Raw genomic sequence first — 17730 nt, 5'->3', positions numbered from 1 at the left:
TACTCTCTATTCGGAATATAGTCTGTGGCTTTTATCTGTTTATTCCTCTCTTAGCTCAAGTTTAGGCATCAAATTGCACTGAGTATACACATTTAAAATCCCAATCCAAATGATGCAGCTCTGCAGTAACAATTCAACCTGGAGTGTTTTACTCACGCCATATCATGGGCCTGAGGACTTATTTTCTCAGGGACTCCCAACTGTTTCAAAGTTTTAAGAAGGGTATATTTTACTAGAGCTTTCTGAAGTTGCAATTTATCACAGAACTAACATGACCTTCCAGCCATTGCCAAATGCATATAATTTATGCATTTGCAATGATTGTTAAAGCTATGTGTTCAGTTTAATGCCAGTTCACATTATAATCAAGTGGTCAGGTTTTATCCACATGGTCACTCGATGAAGCTAAATATGAAGCCAAAGCAAGAGACTAAAACAACATCCACTTTTGTGTATCATGTATTTACGTATGTTTTCCAAATGTAGTTGTAGATAAGATGTTTACCTTTTCACTATATTTTCAATTAGTGGCATAATTGATATTCTCTCTCCCTTTAATACAATTCCTTTCCCACCTCTTCTTGTCGGCCAGACTTTTACAGTTATCTCCATAGCAACATCGCCATCTAATAGAAAGATACATCTTCTGAATGGCTAGCAATACAACATTAACGGTTAGAACATAACGTATTTTTCATGTTGGAAACATCTGGAATGCACAATCAGTCGAGATATATAAAAATGTCTGTGGCTCCTTAACAGTTACCCAAGGCTGAGCTTGCTTGCTTTGTTAGAATTCATTTACAAACAATTCTTATTAACCAGTTCTGTAGAATAATAAAACTAACCTTTATTTCAACATCAGAAAAAAAGTTTAATTTACAAGTGAAGTTGCTTATATAGACTCAATTTGCCATTTGTGGGAGAGTTTATGGTGGAGTTGAGCCATATTACCAACCTATTACTAGTGCACTAATACCTCTATTTACTGGCTGATTATGTCCTCTGGCAAAATTCGGAACTGTCTACTACTCTGGTGCAAACTAATCAGTTTTCAAAATTAGTTATTGATCTCAGACTTATTGTGGAAGGACCAATTTAGTGGCTGGTTCATTGAGTACTGAAGTGACACCGTTTGCATAAGTAGCAGAGAAAGAGCAAATACAGTGTTCAGAGACAGTGCTCAAAGGTAGTCTTCTATAGCAGGGAACTGAAAAATATGAGTATTCAAGGATGCTAAGTCTCTGTCATTAGAGCTTAATGATACGGGTACATCCCTGCCAGTCACATGAACTTATGTTTTTTCATATGTGCATTTGTTATTCATTTTCTGAATTTAAGTAATAAATGGTAAGTCATTTTTTAAGCTTTAAGAAAATATTTCCTTTTGTTTCTTCCAACTTAATTTTTATTGTGAAGGTGACTAAAGGGAGTTTTCATTTTACAAGTATAAAGTGATTATTTGGGGATAAGCATATATAGAGAAATGCTAGAAAACATAAGCCAGAAAAAGGAATCCAAAACACTTCCATGCCTAAATTACACCTCAGATTTCTCATAACTTTTCTTTTTTAAAAAAATTTATTTATTTATTTATTCATGAGAGACACAGAGAGAGAGGCAGAAACATAGGCAAAGGGAGAAGCAAGCTCCACGCATGGCGCCCGATGTGGGACTCGATCCCGGGACCCTGCGATCACGCCCTGAGCCAAAGGCAGATGCTCAACCGCTGAGTCACCCAGTCCTCCCAGATCTCTCATAATTTTTCAATCATTATTTTTTTTTACTGACTGTTTTTCTTTTTCCTTTTAGAAATGACTTCTTAATGGTTTACTTTTCTATACTTTGCTTCAAGAAATGTTAGAGAGAACTGAGATTTGACAGTTTTCTGAGTATCTTAGAGAAACAAAATATGAATTATATCATTTGGCTGACTACATAGGCGAAAATTACTCAAACACTGTCCTTGAGTTTTCCCATCAATTTGACATTCCTGAGGAGAGGTTAATTTTACAGGTTAAAATGCAAAATTTATACAAACAACCCCAAATAAAATATGCTTATTTTTAGCTATAATTATTTTTAAAAATACATTCCACATAGGCAATACATGAATTGACAACCAAACAGTGATTATAGGTCAATATTCGGAGGAAGCTTAGAGTGAGTTACAGTAGAAATATCTTTGTATATTTCTTGTTGATGTGGGTTGCTAATCATTTTCTAATCACCTTGGCTTTCAGCAACACACTGGTCTTTTTCTTTTCTCAAACCCCTGGATAAATGTAGATGTGCATACTCATTCATATACATAACATATAAATATAAAATATAACCCACAATAATTGTTTTCATTTAAAATATTTAAAAAATTTGGGATTCCCTGGATGGCGTAGTGGTTTAGCGCCTGCCTTTGGCCCAGGGCGCGATCCTGGAGACCCGGGATCGAATCCCACATCGGGCTCCCGGTACATGGAGCCTGCTTCTCCCTCTGCCTGTGTCTCTGCCTCTCTCTCTCTCTCTCTCTCTGTGACTATCATAAGTAAATAAAATTTTAAAAAAATTTTAAAAATACTTTAAAATATTTAAAAACATTACACTGACCTCTAGTATTAAGATCATTTTAAGTGAGAAAAATAAAAAAATAAACTTAAATAAATACTCATTGAGGTGAAACCTCATACCTAAATGAAGTCAACCTTAAATGGAGTTCCTGTGAAATTAAGAAGGTGTGAACAGCTCTTTAAGGTATAAAGGTGATACAGACTCTGTTGGTTTACATGTTATCACAGAACTTCATAATTTAAGAAATCCACTTACAGTATTTTCATTATAATAAGCTTTTTAATACCTGGCAAAAATGTAGCACTATTTACACTGTAAAAATATAAAGTAATATGATCCTGGGAATAAGAGAAACTAAGAAGAGAAAATGTAAAACTTTCAGACCTTCGTATTATTAAAATCAAATTCACCTGCATGATAAAAGGTTTATCATTGTGGTTTCTCCAGGATAGCAATTTGAATGTCCAATTGTATACCACACATGAACTCTCATATATCATTGGCATTCGGCACAGTCAACAAATCTAGGAACATAGTAAAAGTTAGCCTTATGTATTCATTCAGATAATTTCTTTATGACTGTGGTTTTTAATCTTGGCAAATCGTCAAAATCTTCATGAAAGCTTGTTAAAAGACACAAACCCTACTGAATCAAAATTTCTATCAATTGTTCTAAACTTTTATGTTTTAAGTGTTAATGTGCCACAGAGAAAAAATGGTTTAGATTTTCTCTGGACCTCAAAAGAAAATATAAAATAAATCCAAATATGTGATAGCAAAAAAGGTGCACATATCACAATGTTTCATGTTTTTCAAGCATGCTTCACAGAAACTTTTTGGTGTGTGGATCTAAGATATTATTATCTAAACACCTCAGCTATCAACTTACAAATTAGCAAATCATGTTCATATGTTTTTATTCACATTAATTTAGGAAGATAAGGGGAAGACTAACACAATTCTTTAAAACATTAAACTCTGTAAATTGGGGTCAAAATAAAATGTTCTGGCCTTTTAATACAGATTATTTGGAACTAGCCCTGAAATCTATATTCTCAGTAATACGATACTAAAATGTGAAAAAGACATGATTATGTGAAAATGGTTATTTGGATTAGTTGCCTTAGATATTTCATCTTAAAAATATTTGTTTTAATTAATTTTACACTTTCAACTAACATTTTAAAGAGTTCTTATATAAAAGAAATGCAGGATTAATTTTAAATGAAAATTTCAGAAAGCACATCAAACCACAATTGTGCACATGAATGATTAAAAATATACTTTACCATAAAAAGAACTTATTATTGATGAAGCTCCATGACTATACAGAGTGAATCTAAAGGAGAAAAATTTTATGGAATGCAAACTTCTTCTCTAGATCTGCTTCTGTTCAGATATTTCATAGAGAACTTGGCAAATTTGAGTACTGGACTTTTTATCTGTATTCCCATATTAGAACTACTTAAACTTTTACAGTCAGTAAAGCAGTAAACTGTATAAAAATAAGCAACAATAAAACTGTCCAAATAACTTTTCTTCTATTCATATTTATTATCCTTTGTTTTTCCAAGTAGTCCCTAGAGAGACTATAAATCAAAAAGACCTAAATTATCAAAGTACTACGAAAAGCTATTAGGACATATGTGGATTTAAAAACTAGAAAATTAAAGTTTAAGCATAAAATCCATGAAGAACACCCAAAGAAACAAAAAATCAGAATGGGTTTCAGATTCCATCCCATTTATTTTATGCTCTCACTGCCTCCAGGACCAACTGAACTCAAAGCTAATTATAACACTGACAAAAAGGACTAGTCATTTCACTGAGTGAAAAGAAAAGAAAAAGAAAATATAGTTTTGAGTTCAACTTCAAGGGTGAATAGCAGATTAGAAAATTTCCCCGTAGAGGAACATGTTAAACAGTAAGGCATGACATTGTGGAAGGTTGTTCTTTGGAAATGTTGAAAATCCAGGATTGCTTCCCATATATGTGGTCATTAAGGGAAAAAATGGATAGTACTGGGGCTGACATCACATTGGTTTTAATTCATATTAAGTTTTAAATGATTGATCAAATTATTTGATGATCTTTTGAATTTCATCCAGCTCTTAATATACTTCAAATATATCATGTTCATTGCCTTAGTTGTCATCTAAATAAAATAATAAGGTTTGAATAGATGACCAATACAGGTTCTCTCTCAGATTCAGATTCTGTTATTCCCTTTGCAAAGGTAGTAAATTTTTTTCTACACTGTATCATGGCCTTAGCTCTAGTATTTCCAGGTTGTTTGTTTGGAGCTCTAGTAAGCAACACTCGGGATATCACCTAAAATTTTGAGCAACAAACAGCTCAGACTTATTGTTGATCATCTACAGTCATTATAATAACCTAGAAATGGACCAGTTACTAGTTTATCTCTTTAATGACTAGAAAACTTTTCATTGTCATTAATTATTTTAAAGATATCACATGTAAATATCTTTGATTCCCCAAATGGATTTCAAGATCCTTTTTGGGGGTGGGGGTAATTTCTAAAAGAGCTCCTATTGTTATGCACAGCACAAATGTCATATAAATAAGTGGGTAAGGACACAAGAGTAGGAAATAGACACAGTCACTGAGCCAGCAAAAGGCTTGACTGACAGTGTGCTTGGATGAAAATGGTGGAATAGGAGAATCTCCTGCTTATCAACATGAAGCCACTCACCTTCTGGTTTATAACAAAAGCCTCCATGCTAGCCATATCCAGACAATCTGAATATCACTTTCATGGGCAGAAATGACCTGTGTTTGGGTAAGTTGACCTCAGGCATTTAGCTGGGACAAGGTGTGTCTCCAAGGTACTGCTTAGAGATCAGTAACCTCAGCCTCCTGACTCTCCTTGCTTTAGTGTTTCTTTGGGTTCCATAGACATCTGCAAATGTTCCAACTTATATTCCTCAGTCATGGCATAACTAACTCTTAGGGCTGGTTCTCCACCAGAGGGAAGTTGTGTGTACCTATGTTGTGCAGGGAGAAAGTTTAGAGCAATGGAAAGGACATACACTTTAGAATCTAAATCCTTGTTTTGCCATTTGCTAGCTGTATGACCTTAGGGCAGAAGTCACATTCTGAGTCTACTCTTTCACGTCTAGGAGAGATGAAAAAAAAATACTTCGTTAAGTTGTTATAAGAACTAGACATGACTGCAAAGAAACTTCCACAATATTGTTATTCAAAAGGTAGCTGCTAAGCCATTATTATTTTAATATTAATTATTCTCCTTTTGTGGGCACTGATAAAGGAATAGTCATATCAAAAAAAATTTCCTACTCGTCCCTTTTTACATTTATTTAACTAGGCAAATCTTTTATTTGACTCATAAAGATTACTTGAATGCAGATACTCATAGTTTATTTGCTATAAATGATACATACATAATATTTATTGAGGCCCTAACAGGTTTGAGACACTGTGCTCAAGAGTTTTTCTTGTGTTATTCCATTTTTTCCCATTTTACTATGAGAAACTGAGTCACAGTATAGTTAAGTAAAAATTTCCAAGGTCATAAGCTAGGAAAGAGCAGAGCCAGAACTTGAGAACAAGTATGCTTTAAATCTTTCTACTAGAATGCCTCTCTGTGTCTGATAGTAAGTCTTAATAATGAGAGTAAGAATGCAGAGAAGAGAGAAGATGAGCAAATGCATAACTGATGAATGGGAAGATAAGAAGTGGAAGAGGCTGTGGTTTATCTATTAAACCTATTAGTCACTGTTATTAGACTGGATTCAAATCCTAACTTTTTACTTGCCAGCTATGTGACTTTATGCTAGTCCACTCACCTACCCTCAATCTTTGGTATTCAAATCTGTAAAATAAGGCTAATTATAGTGCCTCTATTTTGGATTTGTGTGAGGATTCAATGAGATAAAATAGGTGGTATACATTAAGCATTCAAACAATATTGTGGATATTTACTAGGGGTCCAAAAAGAGGAGGTTTAAGGTGTCGAGGAAAAATGTCATCTATACACCACAATTTTGCTTGTAACAGCTTAGTGATAAGGATTCGCAGAAGTGCGGGGCCCCCACAACAGCACCAACATTCATTTATGGAGCAAGCAGGATGAATATGTTACACTAAATGTACTATTTATTAAATGTCCATCATGGCTCGGAGAGTCTGCCAGGCACTTTGTGTACAACCCCTGTAATCCTCATTTCGAATTAGTAAATTAACTACTCTTTTGCCCATTTTACTGATGAATGTGAAGGTAAAGCAACATATCCAGAATTACACGTACACCCTTCGTAGATTACCAAAACACTATGTGTTGTAGAAAGAGACTAAGGACTTATTAGGAAAAATAATTTTTCTGTCTTATTTCTCATTTTTCTTTCTTATTTCTGCCTTATTAAAATTGCTTATTTACATCTTAGACACTGACAGTTTAGCAATAGAAGGATCTCACAAGTCTTAAATTATTAATGGTATTAGAGAAGTGACGAAAATGCTTCCATGTCTTGACTTTGGAGGGCTTACATTTTGTTTAGTTTGTTTATGTTTATATTTTTTCTGATATATATAATGAATTAGAAGGTTCATGACATGACTTGAATATCCAACTTTCTCATTCCACTTAAGCCTCATGGATAAATTTTAGTGTTTCTAATACTTCTTAAATATTTTTAATAGTCATCCAATAATGATTGAGAAAGAACCTGTCCATGGCAAATTGATCTAAGTTAAATCTCTCTAGAATATATATGAGACACAGTGTTTTGTACATTGGTCTTCTAGATGTGTCTTATTATTATTATTATTTTTAATATTTTATTTATTTATTCATGAGAGACACAGAGAGAGAGAGAGGCAGGGACACAGGCAGAGGGAGAAGCAGGCTCCATGCAGGGAGCCCGACATGGGACTAGATCCCGGGATTCCAGGATCACGCCCTGGACCAAAGGCAGGTGCTAAACCGCTGAGCCACCCAGGGATTCCCTGTCTTATTATTTATGAAATTTCTAATATCACTATATGTAACCATGTGTTCCGGGAACCATCTACATCTCTTTAGCTTAACCTGAATGTATACTAATAACATATATTAACGTGATAACATATATTAACATACTATGGAAGTCTCACAATGATCTAATTAATGTATCCTTTTAAGAAATTTACGTGAATGTAATATAACATGAATATACATAAAATCAATAGTTATTGTTTATCATATGATGTTAGTCACATATATCTATGAAATTTGAACAACAAAATAACTGATATTCTAGTTCAATATCAGTGAGTAAGACAATGATTTCAACTTTTTATATATTTATATATATATTTTTATATATTTCCTAGAAGTGTCTTACAATTTATTCTTTCTTCTACTAGCTTCCAGTGAAGGTTAAATCTTGAATATTTCAATTTTTAAAATTGAGGAGGGTATACTATTATATGCAAGTTTTCATCAGGTTTGTATTGTTTGCCAGAAAACCATCATAAATATTATAATTTCATCAATGATTGATGGATACTGTCAGCCAACTCTGTGACATTCTCTCTTGTTATGTACGTAATCTTTTTTACAACAAAGTTTATATTTTAGAATGCTGTTTCAGTGGTTTACATTTTTCAAGACTTGATATTTCCTTTTTAATCATCTTTAAAAGTTAATTCGGTGACAGCTGCATAACTGCATGATCAGTCTCAGTTTTATTCCATGCAGCATGGATAGCTTTTCATTAATTTATGTTTTAATCTAGGTAATGTGTGTCTTGGTACTACAGCATTTGGGGACTTATACATTCATTAAGTAAAGACTTAAAGCAAGTGAATGACATTTCTTTAACTGTTTGTAAGGTGGAGCCATCAACTGGTTCAATGAGCTTTGAAAATAAGTGAAAATCGCAGAATTCAATAAGGAAATTTGACCTTGCCTACTGCAGATTTTAGAATCAATACATAAACATGTTAATATAGAAAACAATGTTAAAGTATTCCTTCTGGAGAATAATGAAGCTTTAAAATTTAATGACTAATTGAAATACCAGACCCCTTTTGTGTGACTGTGGATCCTCTCATTATACTAACCCAGAAAATTGAACCAGACTGCAAAGCACATAGAGGGACTTTGAGAGACAGATCTTTGTTGAAGAGACTCTCTAAGCTCCAGTAAATTGTTCCAATAACATAATTTTATTATTTTAAAGAATCTGATGTACTCTGTCTCTAAATACCAAAGAGCCACAAAACCCGAGACAGTACATTTGCTGAATCATATATCAAACTGAGAGTGATTTGTTAAAAATAATTCTTTTGAAGAATATATTCAGCTTCAGTTGTATATCCTCAGCTGGCCACATGCTGGTTTTTCTCTCTTGATTTCTACCCTTTTAGCTTTCCCTTTATGTCTTCTTCCTGGTTATAAAGAGAGGATTCCAGCCTCTGATAATGACTTACAAGCTTTATTATAAATTATTGGGGGCTTCGGAGATTTAACAAAGAGGACTTTTTTTTCCTTAAGCTGTGTTAGAACCAAGGATATCAGAAGGGCTTTGTGTATGTGTGTGTGTTTGCTAGTTGTAGAATTTTTGAAGCAGGCAATTTTTCTTTGAAAATCACTGTATCATTAATTTTTAAGAATATAATTATAGTGAGGGTTATAAGAGTACCTTGCAAATCTCTCCAAAGGGACAAGATAAAGCCAACATAGTTCAAAAGTTCAGAATTCAAAGCTTCAAAGTGTAAGCCTGGAAGAAAGGAAATTCCTCTGAGACCACTATCATTTTCTTACATTTCCACCAATGCTTTGCTGGTTTGTTCTGAAGAACCATTCTCCATAGACCCCTCATTACAATTTCTACTGTGACTGGCCACAGTCACTTGAAACTCGGGTTAAAAGACAAGGTATTTATCCACGTTGTCATTTGGCTTCTTTGTGGTCAGGGAATTCATCACTTTCTCAAGGGCCTAACTCTACCATTTCCTTTACTTTCGGGAACAGAGATTTTAAGAAAATGCCACTGTATGACCACAACTTATTCTTTAAAAAGAAACGTAATATATCATTTAAAAAGAGAAAATTACCAGGCGATAAATTTAGCCGGAATTCAGTTATTTAATTCATATTTGAGAGGTGACCTCACATTGTAGCCAAATCAGGACTAGAAGTACCCTTCTAAACTTGGAGAAAAACTAATGTCTTCAAATGAGTGAGGCTTGTGGCCTGGCCAGGTGACAAGCATTTGGTTGGCTTCCATCTTCACCAGCTTAAATCTACAAGCCGAAAGAGAGCTAAATGGAAAGTGACAGAAGAGTCTTTCCAGGAAACAAAACTGGTAGAATGCAAGAGGGCTGATGCCTGGCTCAGGCAGTGAGTCAAAGCAGTGAATCCAGTATCAGCGTTTCCCATGGCTCTATTAGAATACTTGATAAACCAATAATATTTCACTGAAACATACAAATGGCAAATGAGTATTTAGGATGTGATCATTTCTAAAGAAGAAATTCATCTCATATAAACACCTCATGTGTTAGTTTCTTTAGACTCAATTATTTTTATTGAATCTCTTCCATTAGCCACACAATACCATATATATCATATTGTTACTTTTCATAGCAAATTTATGAAAATATGTGATCATTATATCAAGAAAAATGGAGTCAGAAAAGAATTAGGGAACTTTGGCTGACATTACTTATTTAATACATTAATGACCCAGAATTTAAGTTCTCATGTCTTATTCTCCATCCAGGCTCTTCTCATTGCACTATGAAGTTCTGCGTTTGAGTTCATGTGTTAATTAATGTAAGTTCACCTATTGTATATAGTTACTTATAGTAACAAACAACTCAAGAAAAAATATATCAAGAAATATCTTTTCTATGCCTTTAAAATAATGACAAGTTAAATCTCCTATGATTAATTTTTTTTATTAATTTTTTTATTCTGAGTTCAATCTTCTATGATTAATTGTCCATCATTTCTCTCAGATTTTCTACCTTTCAAACTATAATTGACACTGATGTTTTGCTTCCTTTAATGTGGAGATGGTTGTAGTAGGATTAAAAGTCTTCCTATAGGAGAAAGAGATACTAATATTCCAGAATTTGAAATATAGTGAATTTGAAAAAGGTCTAATTACCTAACATCTATGGAAACTGAATTTATTTATCCTGGTTAACTATCAATTTGGGCACAATTGAATTAACATAAGCTAGATTTTATATGTGAGATGCTTTTAAAAATGAAGGATAAACACGTATATTTGGCAGGAATAAACATCTCAAGTTTTCCTATAAAAATGAGCAAAATAAAACGCCACACACTGGGAATGTATCAATTTGACTTTAGTTGACAAAAGAATGTTTCTTCACTTGTGTTATTTCCGTTAGACAGACCAGAATATATGGTGGTTTAGAGAGCTTAAATGAAAACCATAACATTTACAATTTTCCATGCAGTTTATAGGTCAAAAGAACTCTATTTTGGAGGCAAATAATTGAGCAAACCAAGAAATGCCAGATTCAGCTAAGAACCTAATTAACGTGATCCAACTCACCAAATGATGGTTTACTGGGCCCTCAGCAATTGCTAAGTGTGCAGCAAAGGGAGTCTGTGTGGTAGGCAGATTGGAGGTGAGCAGGATCCAACCTGGCGATTCAATCACAGGCTGATTCAAGCAGTTCAAATAACACACTTACTGAATTTCATTTTGATCCTATCTAAACGCAAACTCTGACAACTTCACTGTTTAGCATTCGATACTTAGTTTTCCCAAATATCTTAATGGAGACTCTTTGTTTCTCCTTCCCTTCTCCCCTTTCTCCTTTAGCTCAAGAACCTCCTGAGAACCATGGGATAACGCATTAACAATTTCTTTAAAGCAAGTTGCTGCTGGAATTCATTCTTACCCGTTGATCTGTAAAACAAGAACTTGACAAGTTTCAGGTCTCCACAGAAATCTCACCCGCCTGATTGGGCCCCATTCTACAAAACATTTTATGTTTGTGAATGAGCCACATTTCACTACTTGTGATTCAAGAAAGATTTTTATGTGAATGGACTTACTTTGTGGAAATTGATTGCTTTAAAAAAATTAAGATCTCTTTATTAACCTGGAAAGCACTCAGTAATTTGTTGCCAATTTTTTTCCAAGTATTTTTGAATATACAGAACACTGTTAATTGTATTTTATTTTTTTAAGTTACATTTTATGAGTAGGAAGGAGCATGATGGAGGCTCTTTCTCTGTTCACTTTCATAACCATAAGTCCATATATGCATATATATATATAATGTATGTAAATATAAGTGACATTTCTTATATTAAGGATGCCTAACAGCAAAACAACATTATCTGCTGCTAATATGTCAGGTAAGGAAACTCATTGTTCTTTCTTTTTTCTTTTCTTTTCTTTTTTCTTTTCTTTTCTTTTCTTTTCTTTCTTTTCTTTTCTTTTCTTTTCTTTCTTTTCTTTTTTTACTTTTTCTTATCATTCAAGTTTTTAAAGAGCTATTCAGTTGTTTAATATAGAAGTTGTGTTTGTGTTTCACAAGTCACGGAACAAATATTCAGCTGACATAACCTTGGCCTGTGGTCCTGAGAGGCCTCTGTGAACAGAGTTTATTTGCCGCCTCTTACAACAAGATAAGCTGAGACCCAAGTTCAGCTGCATCAAAGCCTAAAACTTGTATCTTTTCAAGTTTGGACTTCCTTTCCTCCTTTATTTTTCCATTTATACCTAAACTCTGCCCAGACCTCATGCCAAAATCTTAGACAAAGTCCTAGAAATTCAATAGGCAATATAGTTCCGTAGTCTGCCAAAAATGAGTACTTTATTTAGACCTACTTTAGGTAGGTAATAAATTTTTATAAAATTTTTCACCTCTCACCCTGAGAGAGGCAAAAAGCACTAAAAATTGTTCTGATAAATGAAATCATTACAGAATTCAAGTCAGCATACAAAATCATATTGACAAGAATCATTTAACAAGAATCATATTAACATCATCTTGTTACTTATATAAGAATACCACAGAAATAATAATTATACTAGTCATATTATTATTTAACATATTCATTAATGCATAGCCCAAAACTGCAACCTCTGTTATAAAGGAAACGAAAGTCATCATGTCCTATATCCTATTATCAATAATATTGTCTTCATGTTTGGTGTACACCCTATTTCAATATGTCATGGACATATAACTAAAAACACAAGAGACATGGCATGATTTTTCTGAACAATCACTTTCAAATCCTAATGTAATAGTGACCATTTCCAAAGTTCTAACTATGTATGAGATCTGATGCAAGAAATTCAAATAGAAAGATAATAAAAAAATTAATTAAACATCATCCCACCCAGCTCCCAGTCTTGCTCAAAATGCAATAAGCAATATCATCATGTAAGGAGCTATCATTGCTTTTGACAAACTGCAGTTCTGAGTAAACTGGAGGGAAGGGATATGACAAAGCCAAGGAAAAGGAACATTCCAAAATGATGAATTTAGAATGAGTTGTGGCAGTACTAGAAGTTTGAAGTCTCTCAATCTTCAACAGACAGATTACATTTCATACCATTTTTTCTCATGTTGATGACTCTGTTAACAAGTCACACTAGTTCCATTTCTAAAAGGGTCTTTCTTGCATAGATTAACCTTTTCACATTCACATAGCAAAAAGAAAATTTTATCTAATATTTTAGATTGTGAAAGACAACAATTCACCACAACATTAAAAACACAAAAACTGGGGATGCCTGGGTGGCTCAGTGGTTGAGCATCTGCCCTTCGCTCAGGACATGATTCCGGGGTCCTGGGACAGAGTTCCACATCGGGCTCCCCATGGTGAACCTGCTTCTCCCCCTGCTTGTGTCTGCTTCTATGTGTCTCTCATGAATAAATAAAATCTTTAAACACACACACAAAACTGTAATAAACTCTTTCTTTTAGTATACAGTAAAACTGGAGGAAAGGTTTTGTACCTATTTCTTAAGCTTTTTAAAACCTCTTTTCTTGTGGGGGTGGAGTGTAATTTTATTGTTTGAGAGGAGGAAAAATGTTGGATGAACAGCTGGCCAGAAACTGTCATAATCTGGTAATCATATGAATTCACTGATTTGATCTTCACAAAAAATATGATTTTTATATAATATAATATTATATTATATAAAAATAACATTATTTTTAACCTGGGCTTGCACATGAAGAAAGTAACTTGCTCAAGGTTGATTACCTAGTAAGGTAGAGGAGCCTGAAGGAATGTAATGCAGGTGATCTGGTCACTGAGCTCATGTTCCTCATAAGTTTGGTAGTTTATTGACTTATTTATTCTAATACTCTATTCCAGGGACCGTCCCCCCAACTCCACCCCCCATGTGGCATTTGCCTTTTCTGGCCTTCATTGCAAATTTCTATTTCTAAATTCCTATAAGATCTGTTGCCTGAAAGATACCTTTTTTACTTACTCTTTAAAACCTTCTATTCTTAGAAATGTTTTTGGCCTTTCTTCCCCACTATTGGTAGCCCTTCAAGGGCTTTGTGGGATGGTAATGGTTTGTTACAGTTGGCTAAATAATAACATTCTGAAAAGCAAAAGTAGCGCACTGCTTAAAGGCAGCTAAGACATATCTTCATTTCTCATCTTTCAGAATAGTCCATCCTTACTCTGTATGAAGATTAAGAAAATGAAATGAACCTCCATAATATAGTAATAGCACCTTACAGAAAAATAACAAGATGCTTAGAATGCAGAAATTCTTTAATATGTATCTTAGTATGTAACTTATGGAAAGAATCAGTAACATACACATGAAAAATACATTGTATATTAGTGTGTCCTTGGGACTTTGTGACAGTTCTCAGCACTGCTCTGTAGGGTGCTTCAGTGCACAGGTTGGGAATGACTGATGCAGACCACTACAATTCCATCTCTTATCTCAATTCAACATTTCATATAACAGCGACAATGATGTTAAAGTTGTTTCCTCCATTTTCTCCAAATCGCTTTCTTGATTTACTTTTTGGAAAAATTATTACTTTTTACCATACAAAAGCCTCTCCAGATTTGTATTATTTTTAAATTCTGCCTTAACTTTAACCACAGTCATTTTATCATTGTAGTTGTGAAAACTACAAAACAATGGTTTTTGGAATCTGAGCATATTTTTTAATGAAGTCAGTTTTCTTAACATTAGTTAAAAAAGAAAATGTTTCCAAACTGTGTGCCTTCAAAACTCTCTTTACAGACAAACTTTAAGTTATATACAGGAGCGCCCAGGTGGCTCAGTTGCTTGAGCATTCCAGCTCTTGTTTTCAACTCAGGTGATGATCTCCAGTCCTGGGATGGAGCTCCAGGTCAGGCTTTGTGTTCAGTGGGGAATCTGCTTGAGGATTCTCTCCCTCCTCCTCTTCCCTCCACATCCCCCCTTCTCCGAATAAATAGATAAATCTTTTTTAAAAGTTATATACATGTATTGATTATGCAAACGGAGACAAGATTTAACTGTGGTATAGACATAACTAGAACTCAAATATGCTAGATTCAGGACAATGGGATAGACATTCCTAAAGTGGACAGCTAGGGGGCACCTGGCTGACTCATGGTAGAGTATCTAACACTTGATCTCTGGTTCAGACTGAGCCCCATGTTGGTTGTAAAGATTACTTTAAAAAATAATAATATGGGGGGATCCCTGGGTGGCTCAGTGGTTTAGCACCTGCCTTTGGCCCAGGGCACAATCCTGGAGTCCCGGGATCGAATCCCACGTCGGGCTCCCGGTGCATGGAGCCTGCTTCTCCCTCTGCCTGTGTCTCTGCCTCTCTCTCTTTCTCTATGTCTATTATGAATAAATAAATAAAATCTTAAAAAATAAATAAATAATAATAATAATATGGGGCACCTGGGTGGCTAAGTGGTTGAGTATCTGCCTTCTGCTTGGGGTGTGGTCCCAGGGTCCTGAGATTGAATCCTGCATCAGGCTCCCTGTGGGGAGCCTGCTTCTCCCTCTGCCTGTCTCTGCCTCTCTCTGTCTCTGTCTCTCATGAATGAATGAATAATAATAATAAAAAAAAACTTAAAAAAATTATAATAATGTGGGGAGATAGGAAGTGGAAATACAGAGTCTCACCTACCGCTGAATTCTAACTCTTTGAAAGGAAACTTAACCCTCTATCAGGGTCAAAGTGTGCTATTTTTTTCATGGTGTTTTGGTTAGAAGTTCTCAGAAAATATGAAGAGGCAATATGTCTTAAATATTTAAACTGAGAGCTCACTTCACAGAATGTGAAAGAGGAACAGAGATTTGAAAATTCAATTTAGTAAACGTGATAGAAAACATGCAGAACAGACATTTTCCAGGTAGATGAAATATGAAAATGTATTGAACTAGAGAACCATCTACACCTTGTTTAGAGTTTATATCTCAATATCCCATAATATAACGTTATTATTTTACAGTAACATAAAATAACATTTTTGTAGTTTGAATAACACTTTTACATAAGCATACAGATATACATTGCCATTAACATGATTTTTGTTTGTTAATTTATTTTAATCACGTGGTGGGAAACATAGAATATTCTTTGAATTGCATGGAAATCTCATTGCAATGACTGGTATTTTCTATTTAATCTTTAGATTGTGTTTTAGTATGTCCATAGTAAACATTACCAAGAATGGCTGGTAAGCAAGTTCACATGTAACATGAATGGTGACATTTTACGACAACTTATAACCTTGTGATTCAATAGAAGACTCCTGTCCCCCTACCAGCAGCCCCAAACAGGACACATAATGACTCTCTATATGGATTTCTATTGAGTCACAGGTGCTTTGCTATCTTGAAAGCTGCTTTTAAATGAATGATTCATCTTAGAATAGGGAGGAATGTTTAGAGAAGTTAATACATAAAAATAAAACATAACACTTTTATTTTGTTTTTAAAAATCCCATTGCTAAGAAGAATTTCAGATCAAGCAATGCAAAACACATGAACATCACGCTGAACCTGAGTGAAAAGTAATTAGAGACTCCATCTTATGGTATTGCTGAAAACCAAAGTACAGCAAATAATTACATAAGAGTATAAATTCCATGTTCACTTTAATAATATATGATTCACTTTTGCTACTGAACATTTGCTACTGAACAACAATTTCTTTTCCAGGCTTTGCTTTATAGTTTTATGACTTTATTTGCTATTCATGCTGGTAATGGCATCCCTATGTAAATGCTTTCAGGCAAATTTGAAACTGAAGCCAAATGCTAGAAGGAAGAGCAAGCAGTGTATGAATTAACAAGGGTTAAACTAGTCTAGCTAATATCATACAAGGAAGCACTGTGTAGTTTGACAATTTTGGCAGCTCACTATGTAGATATGAAGCTTCCCCACTAGTTTCAAGGTCATTGTCTATTATGGATTGTATTAAAACAAACCTTTTAAGTGAAAACTTTACAGAGAGGAAAGTGTTTCAATAAGGAGTAATAGTGAACATTTGTTACGATTTCTGAATATTCTAATTGATCTTGTGGGAGGATAGATGGCCATCATAGGTGATTTTTGTAATATCTAAAATTATTATTAATAAATTATAGATAATTGGGGTATTTTTCATCATATGCAGACATAAATAGGGAAATATTTTACAGAGAGCTATACTAGACTTTCTGCTGATGCAAAAAAATGAATTCTGTCGTGGATCACAAAATATTCTTCAAAAGTACTTAGAAATGGAAATAGCGTTCACTAGAGCAAGTTTTGATTTTCTTAAGTCAAGACAACTATCTTCATATATTTTCAATTCATTATTTAACTGCTAATAAGGGGAAAGTGAAAATGTAACTAGATTTCAACTAAACATTTGATACCTTCTGCTTTACTTTAACTGCAGTTAAATTGATTTGTATCTACTGTGCCTTGTTTTGATGTAAAGCATTTGACAGTCACATAGAACCAGGATCAATTTTAGTGTCTTTCTAAAAATAGGACTTTGTAAATATGAGAAAATAATCTGATTTTAAGATAATAATAATATATCCTCATCAGAAAATATATATGTGATATGAATGTGTTTAACACAGACTAATTTACATTTCAAAGTTATCTCCAGAGATCTTTGGCGATATTCTAAAATATATGAATTTCTGTGCATTCATTCAAA

General features: G+C 33.9%; 1 protein-coding gene and 1 long non-coding RNA gene across 19 annotated transcripts in view; both read left to right on the top strand.

Annotated features, from left to right (window-relative positions):
* LOC140621468 (uncharacterized) overlaps positions 1 to 11708 on the top strand; it is a 139197-nt gene extending 127489 nt beyond the window's left edge. For both annotated transcript variants that reach the window (XR_012021181.1, XR_012021182.1), the window contains exons 2-3: positions 10314 to 10366; positions 11394 to 11708. This is a non-coding gene — a long non-coding RNA (uncharacterized lncRNA). The remainder of the gene's footprint in view (positions 1 to 10313; positions 10367 to 11393) is intronic.
* Positions 1 to 17730, top strand: part of ROBO2 (roundabout guidance receptor 2) — a 1635491-nt gene that overhangs the window by 982107 nt on the left and 635654 nt on the right. The gene's annotated exons all lie outside the window — the stretch shown is intronic.

This window comes from Canis lupus, chromosome 30 (genome assembly GCF_048164855.1).
Source record: "Canis lupus baileyi chromosome 30, mCanLup2.hap1, whole genome shotgun sequence".
Taxonomy (NCBI): Eukaryota; Metazoa; Chordata; class Mammalia; order Carnivora; family Canidae; genus Canis; species Canis lupus.
Note: the sequence above shows the minus strand (reverse complement) of the source record. Positions and strands in the feature narration are given on the sequence as shown.